At 42.6% G+C, this 6,852-nt stretch overlaps 1 long non-coding RNA gene across 1 annotated transcript; it reads right to left on the bottom strand.

The window, feature by feature from the left end:
- Nucleotides 1-1,406: 1,406 nt before the first annotated feature.
- On the bottom strand, nucleotides 1,407-6,512 carry LOC117749809. The gene is made up of 2 exons (XR_004611738.1): nucleotides 5,932-6,512; nucleotides 1,407-3,206 (listed from the first exon to the last, which is right to left on the bottom strand). It is a non-coding gene; the product is annotated as an uncharacterized LOC117749809 (long non-coding RNA).
- Nucleotides 6,513-6,852: the final 340 nt, after the last annotated feature.

The raw sequence follows: 6,852 nt of genomic DNA, 5'->3' as shown, positions 1-6,852 counted from the left end.
ACCAGGGGGCGACTCCTCTGGTTGTATAGAAGTCTATGCTTCATGTGTTAAAGCTGCATTCTCTCTCCTGACCACGTGGGGTCGACTCCTCTGGTTGTATAGAAGTCTATGCTTCATGTGTTAAAGCTGCATTCTCTCTCCTGACCACCAGGGGGCGACTCCTCTGGTTGTATAGAAGTCTATGTTTCATGTGTTAAAGCTGCATTCTCTCTCCTGACCACCAGGGGGCGACTCCTCTGGTTGTATAGAAGTCTATGCTTCATGTCTTAAAGCTGCATTCTCTCTCCTGACCACCAGGGGGCGACTCCTCTGGTTGTATAGAAGTCTATGCTTCATGTGTTAAAGCTGCATTCTCTCTACTGACCACCAGGGGGCGACTCCTCTGGTTGTATAGAAGTCTATGCTTCATGTGTTAAAGCTGCATTCTCTCTCCTTACCACCAGGGGGCGACTCCTCTGGTTGTATAGAAGTCTATGCTTCATGTGTTAAAGCTGCATTCTCTCTCCTGACCACCAGGGGGCGACTCCTCTGGTTGTATAGAAGTCTATGCTTCATGTGTTAAAGCTGCATTCTCTCTACTGACCACCAGGGGGCGACTCCTCTGGTTGTATAGAAGTCTATGCTTCATGTGTTAAAGCTGCATTCTCTCTCCTGACCACCAGGGGGCGACTCCTCTGGTTGTATAGAAGTCTATGAGTTTATGGTCTCAATCTCTAATTTCAAGTTTTCTTCTATACAGCATGATGTGTATTTAGTACATTATGGTCCATTTAATTTTCAATTAAATTCAATTCAGTTTATTTTGTATAGCACAATATCACAAATTACAAATTTGCCTCAGAGGGCTTTACAATCTGTACACATACGACATCCCTGACCTTTGACCTCACATCGGATCAGGAAAAACTCCCCAAAAATAACCTTTGACAGGGAAAAAAGGGAAGAAACCTTCAGGAGAGCAACAGAGGAGGATCCCTCTCCCTGATGGACAGAAGCAATAGATGTCATGTGTACAGATGAACAGCATTTACAAAGTTACATAAACACATTACATGAATATGACAATGTATGAATGGAACTCCAATCATCTATTTAAAATAGACCACAAAGCAAGGTGTGCTTTAGGGCGGGGCTACTGTGATCAACTGGTTATTACCACAATGTTGTTGCCTAAAATTGTTTTATTAACATGTCCATTTACAATTTGTTGGTTGGACAACAAAGCGAATGGAAAGATCACAATGCTTGACTCGCCGTCAAGACTGTAAAGTTAGGGTGTGGAGTGTGTCGGCAAGCAAAGAATGGCTCTCAGAAAGGCGACTCCATGTATACCTCGTGAAAGAGTGGAATTAGTGGCACAGATTCAAGGAGGACAAAAAAAGAAACACAGGGACAGCCGACCCACACAAGGTCAATAGAAAAAGCCACAGTGACAGCTTCACTTTTTTATTTCTTACTTACTTACAGAAAACAAGAATATCCTTTAGAACCACGTACACAGTGGCAAAGGAAAGGCCATCAAATAAATAGCCTAAGCCGCTCATGTAAATGCAGGAGAAATATATACAAAATATACACAAATCAGACCATGTCTGCACAGTATTAACTGGCCAAAGTATCCCAAAGGATGAGAGCCCGGCTCACTGGTGTCCCTATCTAATTATGTATGCTATATGGGATGTAGATGTTTTCCTGGATATAGTGGAGCCTACTAATGGGGTTCAATGATGGATCTATTTATAGCTCTATGGAGGGGAATCTACATAATGCAGGAAGGGATGAAGGGCTCAAAAGCAGCGTCACCGATGGAGCTCACCAGGAAAACCAGTGGACTAATTGACTCACGACTTTTGGAACATGCAGTCTGTGCACTGGCAATCAGAGAGGTGTCTGGCTGTAATCACTTTGTCCTTTATTTCAAAGTTATACTCATTCCATCACCAGTCAACCAGAAATGAGCTTCAGGAAGCAGCGGCTGAGCTCAACGTGCAAATATTAAAAGATGTGATCATATTTTCACCATCAGATGGGACTCCAGTAGCTATGATAAGAAAGACGATGAATGGAGAGATTTCGCTGCTCTGATTTCAAGAGGCAAACATACAAAGGGCTTCGTAAACGCCAAACCAACTCAAGAGTTTTGGAAGATTTGGCTGTCAAGCAAAAAGACATCCTGTGTGAACTTCACGGTCCGTCTCTCAAGCTGCAGACACGAGACACGACACTCAGAATCAAGTCTCCACTTCCACCAAAGCATCGATGTTTTGACAGTCAAAAAGACAGCTGGTTGGAAATGTTTGGAGAAGGCTGAACCTTTTAAAGATGTGAAGCTGTCAGAAAGTAGGGGCAAAATAAACCTTGCTTGTACGACTTTTATAACCAAGCGTCCAACTTTCTACAAAAGCTGAAGGCTCGAGATAAGCGCTTTTTGCCAGGAGAGCCTTGACTTTGTATCACTCATTGATGTTAAGATGTTAAGAAGTACAGCCAAGCTAAACCGCTCAGGGAACCATCCATGGAGGCTGTGGGGAAGTTTAGAGACTGGAAACAGGGCACGTCACTGAGAAACACTGGCAAGACTGAGCTCCCGCATTAAAGCAGGACATTGTCTGTAGTCTTCTGGGACACCAGCACGGCTTAGGAAAGAAGCCTAGTGTGGTGGCAGGGCGTGGTTAGGCTCAGCTGCAGAGGGGAATGGGGGAGTGCACCTCGGTACCAGGTGGAGGCCTAATTGGCCTCAGCCGGGGCTAATGATGATTTGCTCTAACACGCACCTGTTCCACTTAGCCAAGACCATTGTGGTCCATTCTAATTCAAGGTGAGGTCAAAGTTGTCTAGCCAGTTCCCTGTGTGTTGGGTAAGATAGAGCAAGGCGGGTGGACCCGGCTTCGTATTGCATGGCATACTTGTTATGTAGTTATTGTGCGAGCGGCCTCACTGTTATGGCCGATGTGGGTGCTGTGCAGCGTGTGTTTAGCCTATTTGTGTCATCTTGAATTGCATCCTTGGCATCTGGTATTGCGTTTACAGTCTCTGTAGGTATTCAGCGTAACACTGGAGCAATATAGGGGACGCACCCCTCTTGGTTGTTTCAACCCGGCGCTCTCCAAGGTGCTGATCCAGCTGTTGAGAGCTGCTGCAGTGTGGGGAGCTGTCCAGAGTGCTGTCTTTCTTTCACAGTAGTGAGGAGATCAAGGTATTGTGGCCTACAGAAACAAAGAGAAAGCTAGGGGTAATATTGGACTCAGAAATGAACTTTAACAGCCACATTAAATCAATAACATCAACAGCTTTTTACCATCTAAAAACATTGCCAAAATGAAAGGAATAGTGTCCAAACCAGATTTGGAGAGACTAATCCATGTGTTTGTCTCCAGCAGGTTAGACTACTGTAGCGGCCTGCTCACTGGGCTCTAAACGAGCTGTAAGACAGCTGCAGAACATCCAGAACGCTGCTGCTCCAGTCCTGACTAGATCCAGGAAATACCACCATATTAGTCCAGTGCTCAGGTCTTTGCACTGGCTTCCTGTTGCTCAGAGAATAGACTTTAAAACAGCTCTGCTTGTGTACAAATGTCTTCATGGTCTAGCACCAAAGTACATGTGTGACATGTTAGAGCCATATGAACCATCTCGGTCTCTGAGAAGCTCAGGGAGTGGTTCACATGTTAGAGCCATAGGAACCATCTCAGGCTCTGAGAAGCTCATGGAGTGGTTCACATGTTAGAGCCATATGAACCATCTCAGGCTCTGAGAAGCTCAGGGAGTGGTTCACATGTTAGAGCCATATGAACCATCTCAGGCTCTGAGAAGCTCAGGGAGTGGTTCACATGTTAGAGCCATATGAACCATCTCAGGCTCTGAGAAGCTCAGGGAGTGGTCTCCTGCTGGTCCAGAGTCAGGACTCAACATGGTGAGGCTGCGTTTCACTTTTATGCTAAAATCTGGAACGTTCTTCCAGAAGATGTGAGACAGGCCTCAACTCTGACAATGTTTAAATCCAGGATGAAAACAGTTCCATTTGACAACTGAAAGTATTTTATATGCACTCTTCGCTTTTAATATAATTAATGAATGATTATTTTTATGTTTTTATGGAATGATTTTATTTGCCTTTTTGTAATTTGATGTAGCTGTAAAGCACTTTGAATTGCCTTGTGTACGAATTGTGCTCTATAAATAAACTTGCCTTGCCTAAATAAACCAGACTTGTTGAATAGCAGCAAAACAAGTGAGTGTTCATTAATGACATGAACCGTCATTAATGTCTGTCAGACACAAGGGGAGCTTGTGTCTAACAACACCTTTACTGCCCTCTGATTGGTTGATAAATGAGCTGAATGACAGATGATTCTGGATTCTTTGGGCCAGAGTAGTTCCAACACCCACAAAAAAATCATTGAAATCATCATCAATGCTTTTTAAATCGTCCACAGCTGTTTATAAAATAACATGGAAATTCAGATTTGTATCCTTTATTTCGGATAATATGTTATACTTTCCAGGTCTTTTGAATATTATGTTTTACTATCTTCTAGTATTTTATTTTAGTATTCCTTCTTCTGTGCAATGGAAGTCAGTTTATTTTTATAAATCTTATATCGTCCTTCACTTTCATTGGATCTCACTTGTAAATATTTATTGTAAAGTGCACTTTTCTTTTTCCATGCCATTTGCAGACTATTAGTCATCCATGGCTTTATATTTATCCTTTACCCTGCAGCGTCTAATATGCTTATCTTAATATCTTTATTTACAGATAATAAATAAACAATCCAACACATTATTATTGATATTATTATTATTATTATTATTATTAACACTCACATTGTTGCACTACGTGAGAGTAACAGCCAACAATCCCGCTTTAAGTATTAAAACTACACAGAAAATAAAGGATTTTTCTACAACACGTTGTGTTTGTTGTCAAATCTAAGAGCCAATCAGCTCACTTGTTGACTGGCGACAATTGTTTTTAATACAAAAGCACGAACCGCAGATCATGTAAAACCTTTGACCCAAGAGCGGCATCTGAACTACCACTGAGCTGTAGAGAGAATTTAGTATTATGTTAGTATTATTTTAGTGTAGTCATATTAACATTGACATTAGTAGATAAATCACTAACGCAGCATAATAGTCATCATCAATAACTACGTTTCCTTCTGTCACATCGACCTTAATGCAGGTAGCAGGTATTACATACCTAATTTACTCAAGTTCAGGTTTTATTGTTGTGAAGCATTTTCTCATGTAAATTAGAAATGCTTTGTATTCTTGATTGGCTATGACCCTCAATAGCTCAGTGGTAGTTCGGGAGAGATCACCAGGGCACGAGATCGAGATGGAGGTTCGAAACTTTGAGAAAACCGTAACTATTATTTTATTTTGTTGTCGTTCTATATTTTTTTTGTCGCCAGTCAACACGTGATATATTCATCATGACGATGGATCACGTTTCGTTAATGCTGATGAAATCCGAACTGAATGCTGCAGCAAGCCGCTCCACCGTCATGTTTCTAGACACACTAACTCCTGTGTGTAGTTATTCAATGTGGGTCATTATCGGAACACAATGACAGTGACCAGTCATGTTTAATCTGGACGAGTGCGTGCTGCACCGGTAGAATATCGTTACGACGATAGAGATGTTTGTCCGTAGAACATAAAACATAAGCGATGTGAGAAAGCACAGTGTTGTGTCACAAGTTCATCTGAGCGGATCAGTTTCCCACAGCGGCGGAGGAGCTGGGTGTAAACTACGGTCTGCGTGTTTCATTTACACACTGTATGAAGCGGAAAGTGGTCTCAAATCGACTTGACGTCAGATAACGAAGTATGACATACAAATAAGACTGACAACAAGAGCGTTCTGTCAAGTATGTATTGAAGTTGGTCGTATATTGAACAGGCATCAACAGAGCCACCTACTTTGTCCTTTACTCTCGTCCTCGCTCCGTGTCCTCGGCGTATGAACCAACCACAGCCTCCCGAACAGGTCGTGTATTTGACCGCAAAGTCATCCGTGTTTAGTCTTTAACAACATACCATACAAAGAACGTGACAGAGGCTAAACGATGGAAATGTGTATTTCCTAGTTAGTCACCGTGGGTCCTGAGAGGCCGCTCCTACAACACGTCGGCCTCACGGATGTAAACAAAAAAACAGTTAATTCAAAACCAGTTAATCTCGCACACCGACAGGGAGCAGACGGACCCGAGTTTGTCTCGAGGAAACGTTTCCGTGAGTTATTGAAAGTGTCTAAAGTCCAAAAGCTGAGATGTTTAGTCATCCAGCGACTGACTGAAGAGATGTTTGGTCTGTTTGAAGGAACGACAGCAGAGTACGAGGAGGAACCTTCTAGTTTAAAAGATGAGCACGAGCGACACCGGAAACTACTGGACGCTGTTTTCAAACCGGAAGTCCGGTTACAAAGAGCAGGGCCCTATTTCTCGTACCTGGCTAACGTAGTTAGCTGGATAATTTTCAGGATGAGATTACATAAATCAGGCTTTTCGGTTCCACGAAGCAAGTTTGGCAAAATCACCATAGCAACACCTCAAAAAATGTGAACCTGCTCCAGCGCAGGATCATTCGGTCTAGTTGGATAATCTGGCCACGCCCCCTGAAGAAAGTGACAGCTCACTTCCTCATTGATGAAGGAGCGATATTAGTTATATTAACGTTTTATAGGGAGAGAGTTCTTATGACGTGATGATGACTTCCTATACGAGCGCTATCCATTCTGTCATCAAGGAATCATTAAAGACCTTCTGGAGCCGTACATTGAACAGTTGTTTAGTTTGTGGTAAAACATTTAGACAAAAGCAAAATCTAGAACAACACTCAACT

The sequence above is a fragment of the Cyclopterus lumpus genome, chromosome 20, assembly GCF_009769545.1.
Source record: "Cyclopterus lumpus isolate fCycLum1 chromosome 20, fCycLum1.pri, whole genome shotgun sequence".
NCBI lineage: Eukaryota > Metazoa > Chordata > Actinopteri > Perciformes > Cyclopteridae > Cyclopterus > Cyclopterus lumpus.
The sequence above is the reverse complement of the archived record's forward strand: the minus strand, read 5'-3'. Positions and strand labels throughout refer to the sequence as shown.